A 19,045-nucleotide genomic window follows, 5' to 3' on the forward strand; every position below is an offset into this window, starting at 1 on the left:
AATGAGATGTTTATCCCCGGTCTCCGCCCAACATAGCGAGGACCGACACTTTCGTCCACACAGAGCTTCAAATGGGGCGGCCTGAATGCTAGTGTGATAACTGTTATTGTATGTGTAACGCCCAGCGTCCCTAAACTTTAGACACTTGGCAAAGAACAGTCCCTGGACTTCTAATTAGTTGTCAATTTTGGTCCCTGTAGTTTTATGGAGTTGATGTTTTGACACTTTTGGTGTGAATCTTGTTGATACTTGATGCTTGACACTATGATGCTTGATTCTTGACACTTAAACTATGAGACTTGATACTTAATCTAGATACTTGACTCTTGATACTTAATCTAGACACTTGATTCTTGATACTATGGAAACTAGATTCTTTATGATTCTTGATACTTGATACATGGACTCTTGATTCTTGATGCTTGAGAAACTATGATTCTTGACTCTTGAAACTTATTGGGTGCTTGACTCCTTAGACTCAAGAAACTTGATTCTTGGTTGAACGAGAGACTGGAGCCTTGTCACTGGCGGAATCTATGAAACTTTGAGACTTTAGTGTTTATGATGTAATCTAATTATAAGATACTTTTACCCAAACCATACGCAACGCAACGCTAAATATAACTTGCAAAACGAATCAAAATCGGGAACGCGGAAAAGATGGATTGGCCAGAGTACGCGAAAATTGCCATGTGATGTCATTCTAAGCAAGATCTAGCTCAGATCGAAGATGATTCATGCGTTTTTACACTAAACCTAACCTAAATCTAAGATAAATCTAGAATTTTCCTATAAAACTTGAGTATATTCGTCTTTTTCTCAAACTTTCACCATTAATCGGTGGAACCCGGGTCTAAACGGATTGTGGACTGAATGAATAGTCTAAAGTCGGCTTAGATCTGAGTTATTACCAGAAAAGACAAGCATGGGACGGATTCTGACATAAACTTGTTGCGAATGGACGACTGATCGGACAAGGGTGATTCCCACCCAATCAAAACGGTTGTGTGCTAAGGAGTTACTGTTTTCATAGTACATACCGTGTCGTCACCGTTAAACTAGAAACTTAGAGATTTTACAAAATGGCAAATAAGAACAAGGATCGCCCGATCGAGCGACAATCCGATCGGACAGCCGACCGATCGGACAACTACCCGATCGGGTGATACAACCTTGAAACTTGGAAACTTGGGAAGCCTTGATCGAGTGGCAACCCGATCGGACAACCGTCCGATCGAGCAGCCATCCGATCAGAGTAAACCATCACACTAATCAACTCATGACACTTGGATCGAGTGACCACCCGATCAGACAGCCATCCAATCGGGCAACCACCTGTCCCCCTACTCTATAGCCACCCGATCGACTGGCAATCCGATCGGACAGCCGTCCGATCGGACAGCCATCCGATCCAGTGACTGACTTGACACTTTGCATAATCTCATTATTCTGCTAAACTCTTATCCTATTATAATCTAATCAGGCTAATTCTAAAAAGAACTCCCTTTGATCCAATAGCAGTTTACACTGTTAAGCAATCACTGTGAGTATACTCGGTCCCCTTTTTACTTTAAACTTTTGGGGTGTAACATGTATTCTATGAAACTTAAACTTGAATCTTTGAAACTTATACTCTATCCTATGTGAACATGAAACTTGTGATTCTTGATTCTTGACTCTTTGTGCTATGTGATGTTTAATCCAGAGTGTGTAGTTCCGCCTTAACAATAGTAGCGCTATAGGAGTAATGCACCTCCCCATTAGTCTTTGGGGTATTGTTAGGAGGAGACATATAACCTCCCGCTAAACTTTGGGAAAGGCACCTAACGCATTGGAAACTTGGGCCATCACTGCGTAGACTGCGACACTAGCAGGGCTGAAACTATTTTATTGTTTACACTGTGGATATGAGTTGTTTAAACCTATTATTCTATTATCAAACTTGTATACTCGCCAATACCTTTGTATTGATATTTTAATACATGTTGCAGGCTGATAGGATGCTTGGGATGCATGAAATTCAGCTATGAGATGCTTAGAAACGTCACCTAGTTAACATTTGAATAATGATTGTTATGCTTTTGTACTGGATGTGTTTTGGTTGGTACTCTTTAGATATTTGCAATGAAATCAATCTAATTCTATATTGAAACATATAGTGTTATGGAATTTCTCATGAGCAATCTGAACGCTTAGTGCTCGCACCCCGATGTTTCCGCCATCGGTTGGGGTGTGACAGATTGGTATCAGAGCCATAACTATAGGGAATTAGGATAAGTAGGAATACTTGCCCTAGTCTATAGTTCTAGAAATCTAGACTCTTATTTGTTGTTTAAGACTTATGTATTCTATCGTATCTGCTTCCTAGCAGCACTTGTTTCTGTTAAACTTACATGCCTTTCCTAAGGCTAACATAATATACACTTGTTACTTTAAAAACACTGTTTACCGGTGTTTAGCACGAGATTTGCCTTCAAGACAGGAGTGACATCCAAACCTTGATGGAAAATCTTCATATTATTCTAGTGAGTCTTATCTGCGGATGAGTACCAACGCTATTAGGGTACGATGTTGTCAAGTTAGAGGTGAAACTCAAATCTTGATGACTAGTCCCACTCCTTGATTTTCATGTCTCGCTAGAGTCTCGAAATTCCAATCAATTAGGAACGTGGAATGACTAAAAGGACGAATATCGTAGGCCTAACATCGATGACGTATTGGTCCAAGTAAGTCAAGACACTTTACCTCAATTCAAAAGGGGTTCGAATCACTTTGGTTAGTCTCCGTTCCTCTACCCGGGACAATCCTATATTTTATGAATCTATCTCGCTTTTATGTTATCTCGATTTTATGCATATGGTTTTAAACTCGATTCTTCAATCATCTGGTATGCTTTTACACGAATCACACGTTTTCCGCAATCTAAAACATAAATACTAATCTCGGATCAAACTAAATTTATGAAGCTTTATTCTATGAGCAATCTATGTGATAATGTAATTGTAAGACACTAGATGTGACATGGCATGGAATACGTGGGGAAAGTGACGTGTCTGAAGCATGGTGGATACGCTGCTGGTACTTCCTATATATAAGTGTTTCTAGCATATTACCAACTTTCGTACCAAGTGCCATGCGAAATTTAGTGTCTGATGTGGAATTCTAAAGCTATGGAAGGTCTATTCGTGTATTCTATGAGAAACTTATGTGGAATCTATCGTGTACTCTAGTGAAATCTATGTGTAAACTACGTATGTGTGATGGGAAACAAAATACGAAATGTAGCCTAGGGCCGAAGACGAGGGGGAAAGTGGCATGTCCGAAGTGTGGTGGATACGCCGCTGGTACTTCCTATATATAAGCGTTTCTTGCAAGCTACCAAACCTTCGTATCACGCGCTAAGTGAAATTCGTAGTTTTGTAGGCTTGGGTTGAGTGATTGAATCTACCTTGTAAATCTATGTGGTTGAATCTGTCTGGATAATCTATGTTTGAGAAGTGGTGAAATCGAAAGCGGTGGTTAACGAGGCATGACACCGACGACGAGACGGACGTGGCATGATTGAAGCATGGTGGATACGCCGCTGGTACTTCCTATATATAAGTGCTTCGGTCATGTTGCTGAACTTTCGTAACACGTGCCATGCGGGATTTCGTTGTTTATGGATTGTTAGCACGAATTTATGTGAAACTATGAGAATCTATTGGAGTCTATTGAAACTATGTGAATCTATTGAAGTCTATTGAACCTATTGAATCTATTTGAGTCTATTTAATCTATTGAATCTATGGGAGTCTATTGAATCTATTGGAATCTATTTGAAATCTACGTTAATCTATTTGAATCTATTGTAAACTATGTGAATCTATGATGATGATGAGTGTGTTCTACGACACGACACGACACGTAACATGACACCGAGTACGAGGTGGAAGAGATGTGCCCGAAGCGTGGTGGATACGCCACTGGTACTTCCTATATATAGGCGTTTCTGACACATTGCCAAACTTCGTACAACATGTCATGCGAAGGTCGTAGGTTTCATAGTATTAGAATCTATGTGGAAACTTGAATCTTGATTCTGTGAATCTTGTTGAGTTTTAATCTATTATTTGTGGATCTATATTGTGAGGCTTCGTGAATTTAGACTTATACAATCCTCTTATTGGATCTTTAGGATGTCTTCTCGAAAGCTATCCGACACTCTCAGGAAATCCAGGGAGAAGTCTCAGAAAAAGATGATGTCGTTCATGGCCGACCAGATTGCCCGAGTCGTGCCAAAGATCGTCTCTAAGCTCCAAGGATCAAACACTCCTCCATCCTCTGTGGACTCAAAGGCCGAGAAGCAAAAGCCTACTAAGTTCAACTACAAACATTTCATCTCTTGCAACCCTAAGTCTTTCACGGGCAGTGATGGGGTGACTGCTATGCTCGAGTGGTTCGACAGCATCGAGGTTACCTTCATTAACAGCGAGTGCCCAGATCACTTAAAGACTAGGAGTGCAACTGGGATGTTTCAAGGCAGAGCGTTGGAGTGGTGGTTGAATGAGAGAAACATCCGTTCAAACGAAGAGGCCTATGCTATTCCATGGCCTGAGGTGCAAGAACTCATGATGATCGAGTTTTGCCCTCCTCATGAACAACTGAAGCTTGAAGAAGAGTTTTGGCACCTGAAGCAGGTTGGTGATGATAACCTGGCTTATACTACCCGTTTTAAGCAGTTGAGTCTTATTGTTCCTCACTTGGTTTCGACTCCTAAGCGAATGATAACCAAGTACATCAATGGTCTACCTCCTGCTATGCCTGATTCTATTGAAGCAGCTCAACTGGAAACTATTGAAGAAGTCTATCGTTTGGCAGCAAGTTTAAACAACAATCGTATGCATGATAAACAGTTTGCTACTCCTGATCCCTCCAAGTCTGCGAATCAAGTTACTCAGCAACCAGGCAGCAGCAAGAACAAGAAAAGGAAATCCCAGGGTTCCGGATGTAATGCTATTACTCCTGCTACAAACCCTGCTGCAAAACCTGCTCCTGATACTGCTGCTGCTAACCCTGCTGCTCCCGAGGCTAAGAAGCAATACACTGGGTCTCATCCCAAGTGTGCAACTTGCAACTACCATCATCCTGCTGCTTCTGTATGTCGTCTGTGCACCAATTGTAATCGCTATGGTCACACGACTCCTTACTGTCGTCAAGCTAACCAGGCCAAGTAAGCTCAGCAAGCCCCAGCTCAGGCAGCTCTACCTGCACCTCCAGCACCTCTACAGAACCCAAGGCCAGTCAACACTGTTTGTGCCTGCTATAAGTGTGGAGATACTACCCACCTCCGTAACCAGTGTCCTCGGCTGAATCAGGACTAGCAGCCAGCCGCTCGTGGACGAGCGTTCAACCTTAATGCAAATCAGGCTCGTAATAACAATGACGTTGTCAATGGTATGTTCCTTGTTAATAACCTTTATGCTTCGATTCTATTTGAAACTAGTGCCGATAAAAGCTTTGTGTCTGTGGAATTTGAGTCTTTGATAAATTGTACACGCTCCAAGTTACCTGAGCCATTCTCTGTTGAGGTCGCTAATGGAAAGTCGATTCTTGTAAATTCTATCGTGTGTGATTGTTCCTTGATTCTTAACGATCACGTCTTATCTATTGATCTTATACCCATGAGATTGGGTAGTTTTGATGTTATCATTGGCATGGACTGGTTACTTGAGAACCATGCCGAGATTGTTTGTCATGAGAAACTTGTTCGTCTTCCTCTTCCCTCTGGTGATACTTTGATCATCTATGGAGACCGACCCTCAAAAGGACTGAGATTGATGTCATGCACACAAGCGAGCAGAAGCTTACGTGTACAGAACCCTGCCTTCTTGGCCCACGTGGTGGAACAAAAAGGCAAGGGGAAGAACATAAGCGATGTTCCAGTGGTGTGTGACTTCACCGATGTCTTTCCTGAAGATCTTCTTGGTCTTCCTCCTCCCAGATCCGTTGACTTTCGTATTGATCCCGTACCTGGCGCAACTCCTGTCGTCAGGGCTCCCTATCATCTTGCACCTTCTGAGATGCAAGAATTATCTAGTCAACTTCAGGAATTACTCGATAAGGGTTTTATTCGTCCAAGTACCTCTCCGTGGGGTGCTCCCGAATTATTCATTAAGAAGAAGGATGGTTCGCTTCATATGTATATTGACTACCGTGAACTTAATAAGCTTACCGTGAAGAATCGTTATCCGCCTCGTATCGATGACCTATTTGATCAACTACAAGGCGCGTCGTGCTTCTCAAAGATTGACCTTCGTTCTGGATATCATCAACTACGCGTCCTCGAAGATGATATTCCTAAGACTGCGTTCAGTACTCGATATGGGCACTACGAGTTCGTAGTCATGCCTTTTGGCTTAACCAACACGCCTGCAGTGTTCATGGACCTTATGAACCGTGTTTGTTAACCTTATTTAGATCGTTTTGTGATAGTCTTTATTGATGATATTCTTATTTATTCTAAGTCTAAAGCTGATCATGCTCACCATTTACGTCTTATGCTTGAACTTTTACTTGGTGAACGTCTGTATGCTAAATTTTCTAAGTGTGAGTTTTGGATTAATGAAGTGCAATTCCTTGGTCATATTGTTAGTAGTCAGGGTAGTCATGTTGACACTTCTAAGATTGAGGCAGTGAAGAATTGGTGTACGCCTAAATCCGTGTCCGAGATTCATTCTTTTCTAGGATTGGCTTGGCGGGTTATTACCGTCGATTCATCGCGGATTTTTCTAAAATCGCTGTCCCTCTTACTACGCTAACACAAAAGGAGAAGCCTTTTGTTTGGGGTCATGAACAAGAGAAGTCCTTTCAAACTCTTAAGAACCTTTTGTGTAATGCTCATGTGTTGACCCTACCTGATGGCAATGACGATTTTGTGGTATATTGTGATGCCTCGAACCATGGATTGGGTTGTGTGCTCATGCAGCGAGACAAGGTTATTGCTTATGCCTCTCGTCAGCACAAGGTACATAAGAAAAACTACACTACTCACGATCTGGAGCTTGGTGCGGTTATTTTTGCGTTAAAGATCTGGCGACACTACCTTTATGGTACTACGTGTGTGGTCTTCACCGACCATAGGAGCTACCAACATATCTTCAACCAAAAAGAGCTGAACATGCGACAGAGACGTTGGGTGGAATTGCTTAACGACTACGACTGCGAAATTCGTTATCATCCTGGCAATGCGAATGTAGTAGCCGACGCCCTTAGTCGTAAGACCCATTTCAAGGCTATTCTTATCTCTAGTGATCTGCATGCTTGTATTCGTGAAGCTCAGTTTTCGTCAGCTAATGAAGGAAGTCTAACTGTTGAAGTTCATGGCGCTAATGTGAATCAGCTCGAAACTAAATCTGATGGTCTGCAGTATTATCTAGATCGCATCTGGGTGCCAGATCGCGATAATCTTCATGAGCTCATTATGACTAAGGCTCACAAATCCCGTTACTCTATCCATCCATGTGCCGATAAGATGTACCAGGATCTGCGTACGACTTATTGGTGGCCTGGCATGAAGAGGGACATTGCTGTATATGTGTCTAAGTCCCTTACCTGCTCGAAGGTAAAGGCTGAACACCAGCATCCCTCTGGACTCTTAGAACAACCCGAGAACCCAATGTGGAAATGGGACAGTATCGCTATGGATTTTATTACCAAACTACCCCACATCTCTAAAAGTCACGATAGTATCTGGGTGATTATTGATCGTTTGACCAAATCCGCTCACTTTCTTCCTATTCGTGAAGATTACAGAGTGGAGAAACTCGCTCAAGTCTATACTGATGAGATTATATGTCGTCATGGTATACCTCTTGACATAATCTCAGACCGTCATGGTCGTTTTACTTCGCGTCTTTGGCAAACGTTTCAGTCCGCTATGGGTTCGCACTTGAATCTTAGCACGGCCTTTCATCCTCAGACGGATGGACAGACCGAGTGTACTATTCAAACCCTAGAGGATATGCTCCGTTCTTGTGTCATCAACTTTGGTGGTAACTGGGATGTACATTTACCATTGATTGAGTTCTCGTACAACAACAAGTGTCATTCCAGTATTCAGATGGCCCCTTTCGAAGCTTTATATGGCAAAAATGTCGATCTCCTCTTAGTTGGCATGAGGTTGGGGAAAAGCAGTTCACTGGCCCTGAGATTGTTCAAGAGACAACGGATAAGATTCTTCAGATCCGTGATAACTTGATCAAGGCTAGAAGTAGACAAAAGAGCTATGCTGATAATAGGCGGAAGCCTCTGGAATTTGCTATTGGTGACCGAGTTCTACTCAAGGTATCTCCCTGGAAGGGAGTAGTTCGTTTTGGGAAGAAGGGAAAGCTTGCTCCTCGCTATGTGGGTCCTTTCGTGATACTTGAAAGGATTGGCAAGGTAGCATACAAACTCGACTTGCCACAAGAGCTAAACAACGTGCATCCAGTGTTCCACGTATCCAACCTACGTAAATGCTTAGCCAACGAGGGACTGCAGGTTCCCCTTGAATACTTGCAAATAAACAAAGCTGTGCAGTTTGTGGAGAAACCGGTCGAAATCATGGATCAAACTGTCAAGCGTCTGAGGCGCAGCAAAATTCCCATTGTTAAAGTTCGAGGGGAAGGGAAGCGTGGCGCCGAATTCACTTGGGAATTGAAAAGTGATATGAAGGCTAAGTACCCGCATCTCTTCGAGCAGTCTTCTTCTAAGATTTCGGGGACGAAATCTCCTAAAGGAGGGGAGACTGTAACGCCCAGCGTCCCTAAAATTTAGACACTTGGCAAGAACAGTCCCTGAACTTCTAATTAGTTGTCAATTTTGGTCCCTGTACTTTTATGGAGTTGATGTTTTAACACTTTTGGTGTGAATCTTGTTGATACTTGACGCTTGACACTATGATCCTTGATTCTTTATGCTTGATTCTTGACACTTAAACTATGAGACTTGATACTTAATCTAGATACTTGACTCTTGATACTTAATCTACCCACTTGATTCTTGATACTATGGAAACTAGATTCTTTATGATTCTTGATACTTGATACTTGGAGTCTTGATTCTTGATGCTTGAGAAACTATGATTCTTGACTCTTGAAACTTATTGGGTGCTTGACTCCTTAGACTCGTGAAACTTGATTCTTGGTTGAACGAGAGACTGGAGCCTTGTCACTGGCGGAATCTATGAAACTTTGAGACTTTAGTGTTTATGATGTAATCTAATTATAAGATACTTTTACCCAAACCATACGCAACGCAACGCTAAATATAACTCATAAAACGAATCAAAATCGGGAACGCGGAAAAGATGGATTGGCCAGAGTGGCCATCCGATCGGATTGCCACCCGACCGGATGACCACCCGATCGGATGACCACCCGAACAGGTCACCACCCCATCCACCTTGCACCACCCTAATGCACTCTCACCCTATAAATAGACCTGTCACATCACCATTTTGAGTGATGTGACAGCTCTGCTCGACCAGACACGCGCACTCTTCAATTCTCCATTTTCTTGCTGATTTCGGTACGTTTTAGGTTAGATTCTTGTACTTTCTTGATCTACACATCATTCTCTGCGTGATTCTCTCTTGAAATCACACTTTTCACCGTGAAATCTCTCGGATCTGAGTTCTTGAGGGTGATGTCATCATGAAGGTTTGTACAAATTGCCATGTGATGTCATTCTGAGCAAGATCTAGCTCAGATCTAAGATGATTCATGCGTTTTTACACTAAACCTTACCTAAATCTAAGATAAATCTAGAATTTTCCTATAAAACTTCAGTATCTTCGTCTTTTTCTCAAACTTTCACCATTAATCGGTGGAACCCGGGTCTAAACGGATTGTGGACTGGATGAATAGTCTAAAGTCGGCTTAGATCTGAGTTATTACCAGAAAAGACGAGCATGGGACGGATTCTGACATAAACTTGTTGCGAACGGACGACTGATCAGACAGGGGTGATTCCCACCCAATCAGAACGACTGTGTGCCAAGGAGTTACTATTGTCACAGTACGTGTCGTGCCGTCACCGTTAAACTAGAAACTTAGAGATTTTACAAAATGACAAATAAGAACAAGGATCGCCCGATCGAGCGGCAATCCGATTGGACAGCCGTCCGATCGGACAGCCGTCCGATCGGACAGCCGTCCGATCGGACAAGCACCCGATCGAGTGACACAACCTTGAAACTTGGAAACTTGGGAAGCCTTGATCAAGTGGCAACCCGAACGTACAGCCGTCCGAAAGAGCGGCCATCCGATCAGAGTAAACCATCACACTAATCAACTCATGACACTTGGATCGAGTGACCACCCGATCGGACAGCCATCCGATCGGGCAGCCACCTGTCCCCCTACTCTATAGCCACCCGACCGACTGGCAATCCGATCGGATAGCCATCCGATCCAGTGACTGACTTGACACTTTGCGTAATCTCGTTATTCTGCTAAACTCTTATCCTATTATAATCTAATTAGGCTAATTCTAAAAAGAGCTCCCTTTGATCCAATAGCAGTATACACTGTTAAGCACTCACTTTGAGTATACTCGATCTCCTTTTACTTTAAAATTTCGGGGTGTAACATGTATTCTATGAAACTTAAACTTGAATCTTTGAAACTTATACTCTATCCTATGTGAACATGAAACTTGTGATTCTTGATTCTTGACTCTTTGTGCTATGTGACGTTTAATCCAGAGTGTGTAGTTCCGCCTTAACAATAGTAGCGCTATAGGAGTAATGCACCTCCCCGTTAGTCTTTGGGGTATTGTTAGGAGGAGACATATAACCTCCCGCTAAACTTTGGGAAAGGCACCTAACGCATTGGAAACTTGGGCTATCACTGCGTGGACTGCGAAACTAGCACGGCTGAAACTATTTTATTGTTTACACTGTGAATATGAGTTGTTTTAACCTATTATTCTATTATCAAACTTGTATACTCGCCAATACCTTTGTATTGATATTTTAATACATGTTGCAGGCTGATAGGATGCTTAGGATGCATGGAATTCTGCTAGGAGATGCTTAGAAACGTCACCTAGTTAACATTTGAACAATGATTGTTATGCTTTTTTACTGGATGTGTTTTGGTTGGTACTCTTTAGATATTTGCAATGAAATCAATCTAATTCTATTTTGAAACATATAGTGTTATGGAATTTCTCATGAGCAATCTGAACGCTTAGTGCTTGCACCCCGATGTTTTCGCCATCAGTTGGGGTATGACAGTATGAGAACTCCACTAAGGGCAAGTGAGTATCCGAATTTCCATCCAAATCCAACACACAAGCACGTAACATGTCCTCCAAAGTTTGTATCGTCCGTTCACTTTGGCCGTCCGTTTGAGGGTGAAAGGTCGTACTAAGATTCAGTTGTGATCCAAAGGCCTTTTGAAATGACTGCCAAATCCTTGACACAAACTGACCGTCTCAGTCCGATATAATAGAAACAGTCACTCCATGTCAAGCCACAATTTCCTTGAGATATATTTCGGCCAGTTTCTTGGTGCTATCCTTCTCCTAGATAGGTAGAAAATGTGCGGACTTCGTAAGTCGATCAACGATTACCCAAATCATGTCGTGACTTCTCGAGGTTTGGGGTAACTTAGTAATGAAGTCCATCGAAATTTGTTCCCATTTCCATAGGGGAATTTCAGGTTGTTGCAGTAATCCTGAAGGCTTTTGAGGTTCCACCTTAACCTTGGCGCATGTAAGGCATTTTCCAACGTAAGTAGCAATGTCGCCTTTAAGGTTAGGCCACCAATAAAATTCTTTTAAGTCTTGGTACATGTTATCCGATCCTGGATGGATAGATTACCTTGACTTATGAGCCTCGTCCAAACTAATAGCTCGTAGGTCGCCAAAGAATGGAATCCAAATTCGTCCCATAAAGTACAGTGTTTCATCCTCCTTTTGCACAAATTGTGCCTCCATTCCTCGTAATGATTCGGCTTGAATATTTTCTGGTTTATGCGCTTCTTGCTGAGCATCGTGAATCCGAGAAGTGAGGTTAGTTTTTATGGTCATCTCTAAGGCTCGCACCCTTAGAGGTTTCACACATTCCTTGCCACTCAAGGCGTCCGCCACAACGTTCGCCTTGCCCGGGTGATACTTTATCTCGCAGTCATAACCGTTCAATAACTCAACCCATCGTTGTTGCCGCATATTTAATTCTTTCTGATTAAATATGTGTTGAAGACTCTTATGGTCCGTGAATATTTACACCGAGTACCATATAAGTAGTGATGCCATATTTTTAACACAAATACCACTGCAGCTAACTCAAGATCATGTGTGGTAAAATTTTTCTTGTGCACCTTCAATTGTCGAGACGCGTACGTGATAAATTTGTCTCGTTGCATCAACACGCAACCAAGTCCTTGATGCGACGCATCCCAGTAAACCATTAAATCATCGTACCGTCGAGGAAGGATAAAATAGGCGTGTCACAAAGTTTATCTTTTAGTAGTTGGAAAGCCGCCTCTTGTTTCTCGCCCTAGTCAAACTTCTTATCGTTCTGTGTTTAGGGACGTTAGCGGTTGAGCAATTTTGGAAAAGTTCTCTAGGAATCGTCTATAATAGCCCGCTAATCCCAAAAGTTGTCGTACTTCAGTAGGGTCTTAGGCGCTTCCTAGTTCTTGATCGCCTCAAGCTTAGCCGGATCGACCAGAATTCCTTTCTCATTCACCACATCTCAGAGAAACTATACCTCGTGAATCCAAAATTCGCATTTGGAGAACTTTGCATAAAGTTGTTCTTTTTTTTCAAAAGCTCCAATATTGCTCGTAAATTTTGCTCGTGCTCGTCCTTCGATCGTGAATATATTGGTACATCATCGATAAATACTATTACAAATTTGTCTAAGTACGACTTACACACGCAGTTCATAAGATCCATGAACACCGCCGGTGCATTTGTTAAGCCGAATGGCATAACAAGGAACTCGTAGTGACCATAGCGAGTTCTAAATGCCCTTTCGGGAATGCTTTCCTCTTGAATTTTCAACTGATGATATCCGGACCTTAGGTCGATCTTGGAATAAAAACTGTAACCTTGTAATTGATCAAACAAGTCATCAATCCTCGGTAATGGATACCGATTCTTGATGGTTAGCTTGTTTAATTCTCTATAGTCAAAGCACATCCTAAGGGTTCCGTCCTTTTTCTTGAAAAATAGCACCGGAGCTCTCCAAGGTGAGGAACTCGGTATAATAAATCCTTTATCTAGCAACTCTTGCAGTTGAGTAGATAACGGTTGCATTTCTGACGGAGCTAATCGATACAGTGATTTCACCATTGGTGTCGCTCCTGGCACCAAATCAGTTCGAAACTCCACTTGTCGCTGTGGAGGCAGTTCAGGCAAGTCTTCCTGAAAGACTTCTGGAAACACCTTCACGATAGGGATGTCTTCTAACTTCGTTTCCTTGTCAACTATGCGGGCGAGGAAAGCTATACAACCTTTTCGGAGACACTTTTGTGCCTTCATGCAGTTAATAATCCGTAAGGGTGTCTCGTGTTTCTCTCCATGAATTACAAGCGTTTCTTCGTCAGATAAGGGGGATGCAGATGGTTTTCTTGTGACAACCACGTCCGCCCGGTTGTCGGACGACTAACCCATCCCGACAACCACGTCAAAACTACCCAAGTCAACGGGTAAAAGTTCGTTAAAAAAATTTCATGCTCCAAATTCGAGTGTGCAACTTCTAATAATTTCTCCTGACTCGATATATTTTTGTTCGCCAATTCTATAGAATAAGGGACATCTAGTTTACTCGAGTCTAAGCCAAGCATATTTTTGAATTCTATATAAATTCAAGTCGGTGCCAATATCAAAAAGAATAGATGCAAAGTGTTGGTTGATAGGGAACGTACCCGTGACCACCTTAGGGTCTTGTCGGGCGTCTTTAGCTCCTAGCACGAAAGCTCTCCCCCGAGCTTCATTTTCCTTTGGGCAATCCTTCTGATAATGCCATTTTTAACCACATTCGTAGCAACCTTGACTTTTCCCATTCCCATTGTCATTCCTGTTTCTGCCATCCTTTTTGCTTAGCGAACATTTCCCGGTGCGGTGACCCAACTTCCCGCACTTGTCACACATCATGGTCCAGCAAAAATCGTGGTGATGATATTTGCACTTATCACACTTTGGTAGTTTTCCCTGATAGTTCTTACCACCTGTTTTAGTCGTGGCAACGAATGCCTTGACTTTCTTAGTCACAACGGTTTTCTTATGTTTGTTTCTTGATCTAGATCCTTGCTTGAAATGCGCATACTTCCACTTATTGCTATCCGAAGAAGACTCCACGTGTGTCTTCTTTTTCACCGGGCTTTTATTCGATTTCTCCATCATTACTCCACCCTCGGCAGGGCTTAAGGCAAGAGTTATCGCCTGAGCAATTTTCAATATGGTTCCTCTCATTACGTCGCTGTTTGCAGTGTTGCTTGCTTTGTATTGGACGATCTCTTAAGCGACTTGCTGGTTCACTAGGGCATCGAGCTTAGCTCGTGTTGTAGGTAAAGGTTCCGATTGGGCTTGACCAATATTCCTTCGTACGTACGTACGTAGATACATACATACATACATACATACATACATACATACATACATACATACATACATACATACATGCATGCATACATACATACATACATACATACATACATACATACATACATACATACATACATACATACATACATACATACATACATACATACATACATACATACATACATACATACATACATACATACATACATACATACATACATACATACATACATACATACATACATACATACATACATACATACATACATACATACATACATACATACATACATACATACATACATACATACATACATACATACATACATACATACATACATACATACATACATACATACATACATACATACATACATACATACACACGCACGTACATACACACACACGTACATACACACGCACGTACACACGCACGTACATAAAAACATACGTACATACATACATACATACATACATACATACATACATACATACATACATACATACATACATACATACATACATACATACATACATACATACATACATACATACATACATACATACATACATACATACATACATACATACACACGCACGTACATACACACGCACGTACATACACACGCACGTACATACACACGCACGTACACACGCACGTACATAAAAACATACGTACATACATACATACATACATACATACATACATACATACATACATACATACATACATACATACATACATACATACATACATACATACATACATACATACATACATACATACATACATACATACATACATACATACATACATACATACATACATACATACATACATACATACATACATACATACATACATACACACACACAGACATACATACATACACACATACATATATACACACATTCACACATGAATGACCATACATACATACATACATACATACATACATACATACACACACAGAGACATACATACATACACACATACATATATACACACATTCACACATGAATGAATGATCGGTCATTTTCCCTGATAAATATTTTCCTCTATGTATTTGCCAATTACAGGTATAAAAACACGATCAATCGTTTTAAGAATTGGCTTCCATCTATGTATCAGAGATACATAACACATATCGAAGATGCCCAGCTGGACTATAACTGTGGGTTTCGATCCATAGCTATGGGTTTGGGATTGGAGCAGAACAAGTGGAAGTGGGTCCGCCAACAGCTACTCGACGAGATGTTCATTAACAAAGAGCGGTGGTGGCCTATACTCGACTCTTTCGATCCGGGATGTTACAATGCAACGTATCGATCAATAAATTGGTTGAATGTGGAACCTGCACAAAAGGCTTGCTGGATGTTGTTGCCCTACACAGGATTGTTGGTGGCTTAAAAATTTGGTGTGATTGTTGAACATTTAAGCAATGGTGTTTGCCAAACTTACATCCCCATGTTCGATGGTCTGGAGGTTTACCCAACCCATTCCGTTTTATCGATTGCTTATGTGGAAGGTGGCCATTTCATCATGGTTAAGTTAACGTATGATTGCCCGATGCCAGTACCAAATGGACTTTGGATTATATACCGAAGTATAGAAACTATGGAATGCGAGACAATGTACATGTCTCATATTACACAGGGTAGGGCGTTACTAGGTAGTAATAGAAGTCAACGAAGAGAATTTATCAACTTGTCATAGGTTTTCATTGTAACACTTAAAAATGTTTAATTGTAGTATTACGTGTTAAGAAAATTTGTTATTCACATTGTATTATCTTTCAAAAATAGTGTACGCAACAATTTTTTTATAAAAAATGCTAAACAGATTGTTTTATAATATAAAAACCTTATTTACATCACAAGATTTTTTAAAAAAGCCATATGCATCGTATAGGGCAATGAGAAGCGTATACCAGCACCTATACCATGCTCATTGCCAAGTACGCCTCTCCTGGTGGATAGTCTATATGCAGCGTATAGGTCAATGAGAGGACTATAAAAACAAAAAGCTTTTCATTTTCACTAAAGGGGGGAAATGGATCAAAAGAAATTCAAACACATACACCAAACACCAAAAAACACACACAAACTCTCTCCCGTATACTCTCTTTCGATCCGGATTTTCACAAGAGGTTAGTAACACCTTCATATTTCCTGTGTTTCTTTTTGGTTTTTTTTTTTTTGGTAATTTTGGCCGGTGGTGGTGTTTGGCGGGGTTAGGGTTGGACAGTGGTGAGTTTGACAGTGGTTTTGTTTACGATGGTTGTGTTAAAGGTGGTTAGGTATTTGATGGTGGTGGGGTTTGATAGTGGTGGGGTTTGATGGGGGTTAGGGTTTAACGGTGGAGCTGCGGTGGTTGTGGTGGGTGGGCTGTGGAGGTGGATCGAACGGTGGTAGGTGTTTGACGGTGGTAGAGATTGACGGTGGGTAGGGTTTGATGGTGGTAGAGATTGACAGTGGCTAGGGTTTGATGATGGTGAGGTTTGATGGTGGTTAGGGTTTGATGATGGGTGGTGGTGATGGATCGGCTGTGGTGGTAGTGGTGGGTCGGTTGTGGTGGTGGTGACTGGTTGAATGTGGTGGTGGTGGTGGTGGTGGGTCGGCTGTGGTGGTGGTGGCTCGGCTGTGGTGGTAGTGGCTCGGCTATGGTGGTGGAGGTGGTGGGCCAAAATGAAACGGAATAGATTATAAACAAACCAAAACGAAATAGTTTATAATTCTATAAAATTGACTAATAATTATTTAATTAATATTTGACACATATTATGTTTTAATATAAAATTGGTTAATAAAAATTGTTATAAGTTTATTAATATTTGACACGTAACCGAAACGAAATATTTTATAATTCTATTAAATTGATTAATAAAATATGTTATAATTTTATTAATATTTGACATGTATTATATTTTAATTGTTGCAGATATGTTGTCAGACGAGGAGGAGTTTATTGTCGGAGGTGGTGCGGTATCGGCGCCTGGATTCGATCCGATGGCCGGGGGTGATTATTCGGGATTTCTCTTGATGGACTATCGACATCGGTCTAGGGAGTATAGATGTTTTATCAGGTTCCAGCAGATGAGGGTGGGGCAGTAGAGGGCGTTGTCATGGGATGCGTTATGGGAGTGCGGGGAATAGGTGAGGGCCCGGGGTTAAATATGGGAGAATACCATGTGGGATCGCATGTTTTTGGAGGCAGCTGCGCCGTCTTATAGGACTATGTGGAGGTAGATGAGGTGGTTGAGGGTGGTGGTGGGTTATGGTGGTGCCGTGGTGGGTGGTGGTTGTGGTGGTGCTTAGATTTGTTTTTTATTTTTTACAATATATTTTCGAATGCCGAGTCTAACACTATAATTGTATGTTTTATTAACAGGATATCGAAAGTCGGTGTTTTGACGGTGGTGGTAGCGTAATCCTTACGGAGAAGTACATTGCGTTCATATTTCAGATTCAAACGTTTGTTTGCGTTCGTATTTCAGATTCATGCACTAGGACGTCGATCTAGGATTATGTGTGATCGGAGTGGACTACATTGTGCTAAGCTCCCAGTGACGCCAGCAAATGTTGTTTCCCCTGTTGCATGTACTTCCAAGAGAGGCGTTCATTACTGTTCTCATGAGGTATCCACCAACGGGAATTCCATTACACCCACCATCCCGATATGGCGCGTCAGATTGGACAGTGGTTAATAATGGAAATCCCGGCACCCCCTGCCCCAACCACCTCCAACCTTGTGCCTCTTGATGTGGTAGTTGGGATGCGGAAAGCCTGTTAGAAGCTTGGGTACCAGTACACAATTTCAAGACAGTCGGCGTGTCTTAGTATTTGGGTGTTACACCCATCGTTTTTCTGGGCAAGAATTTAAGAATATATAACAATTAGCGATTTATGGTTTAGGGTTTAGGGTTTAGTCATTACATTTTGTATGAAAGTGACATGTTTTGTCTATTAATATAACCCGATGTTTAATTATATTTTGAACTAGAAAAACACCCGCACTACGCAGCGGGGCTTCGATCACGATACCATTCGATTGCACATACTCTGCAGGATTTCGGTTGGTATTGGTTATGTTATATCGATTGAAAACCATCAAAGGAAATTTACATCAGATGGTATGTGACGTGTAAGGTTTTTTATTTGGAAAAAAGGTTCTTTAAAAAAGTTATTAAAGAAATAATGCTTTGTTATGGTTTATTAAACATACATGGAATTTCTTATAAAATGTATTTATTAAAATAATGTGATTAAAAAAGCATGTTTAAGTTTATAGATTTATGTTTTGAAAATCATACATATTTATATTGAATGAAGGTTTGGTTTATAGAGAAAAAAGCCCACAAAGCTCAAATTGTTACAACTTGGTTTTTGATTACTCGCCAGAATATACCTGGGTTGATTCCTGCAAATATTTAGTTTTGCCATAAAATAAAAGATTGGAAAATCG

This window comes from Helianthus annuus, chromosome 16 (assembly GCF_002127325.2).
Source record: "Helianthus annuus cultivar XRQ/B chromosome 16, HanXRQr2.0-SUNRISE, whole genome shotgun sequence".
NCBI lineage: Eukaryota > Viridiplantae > Streptophyta > Magnoliopsida > Asterales > Asteraceae > Helianthus > Helianthus annuus.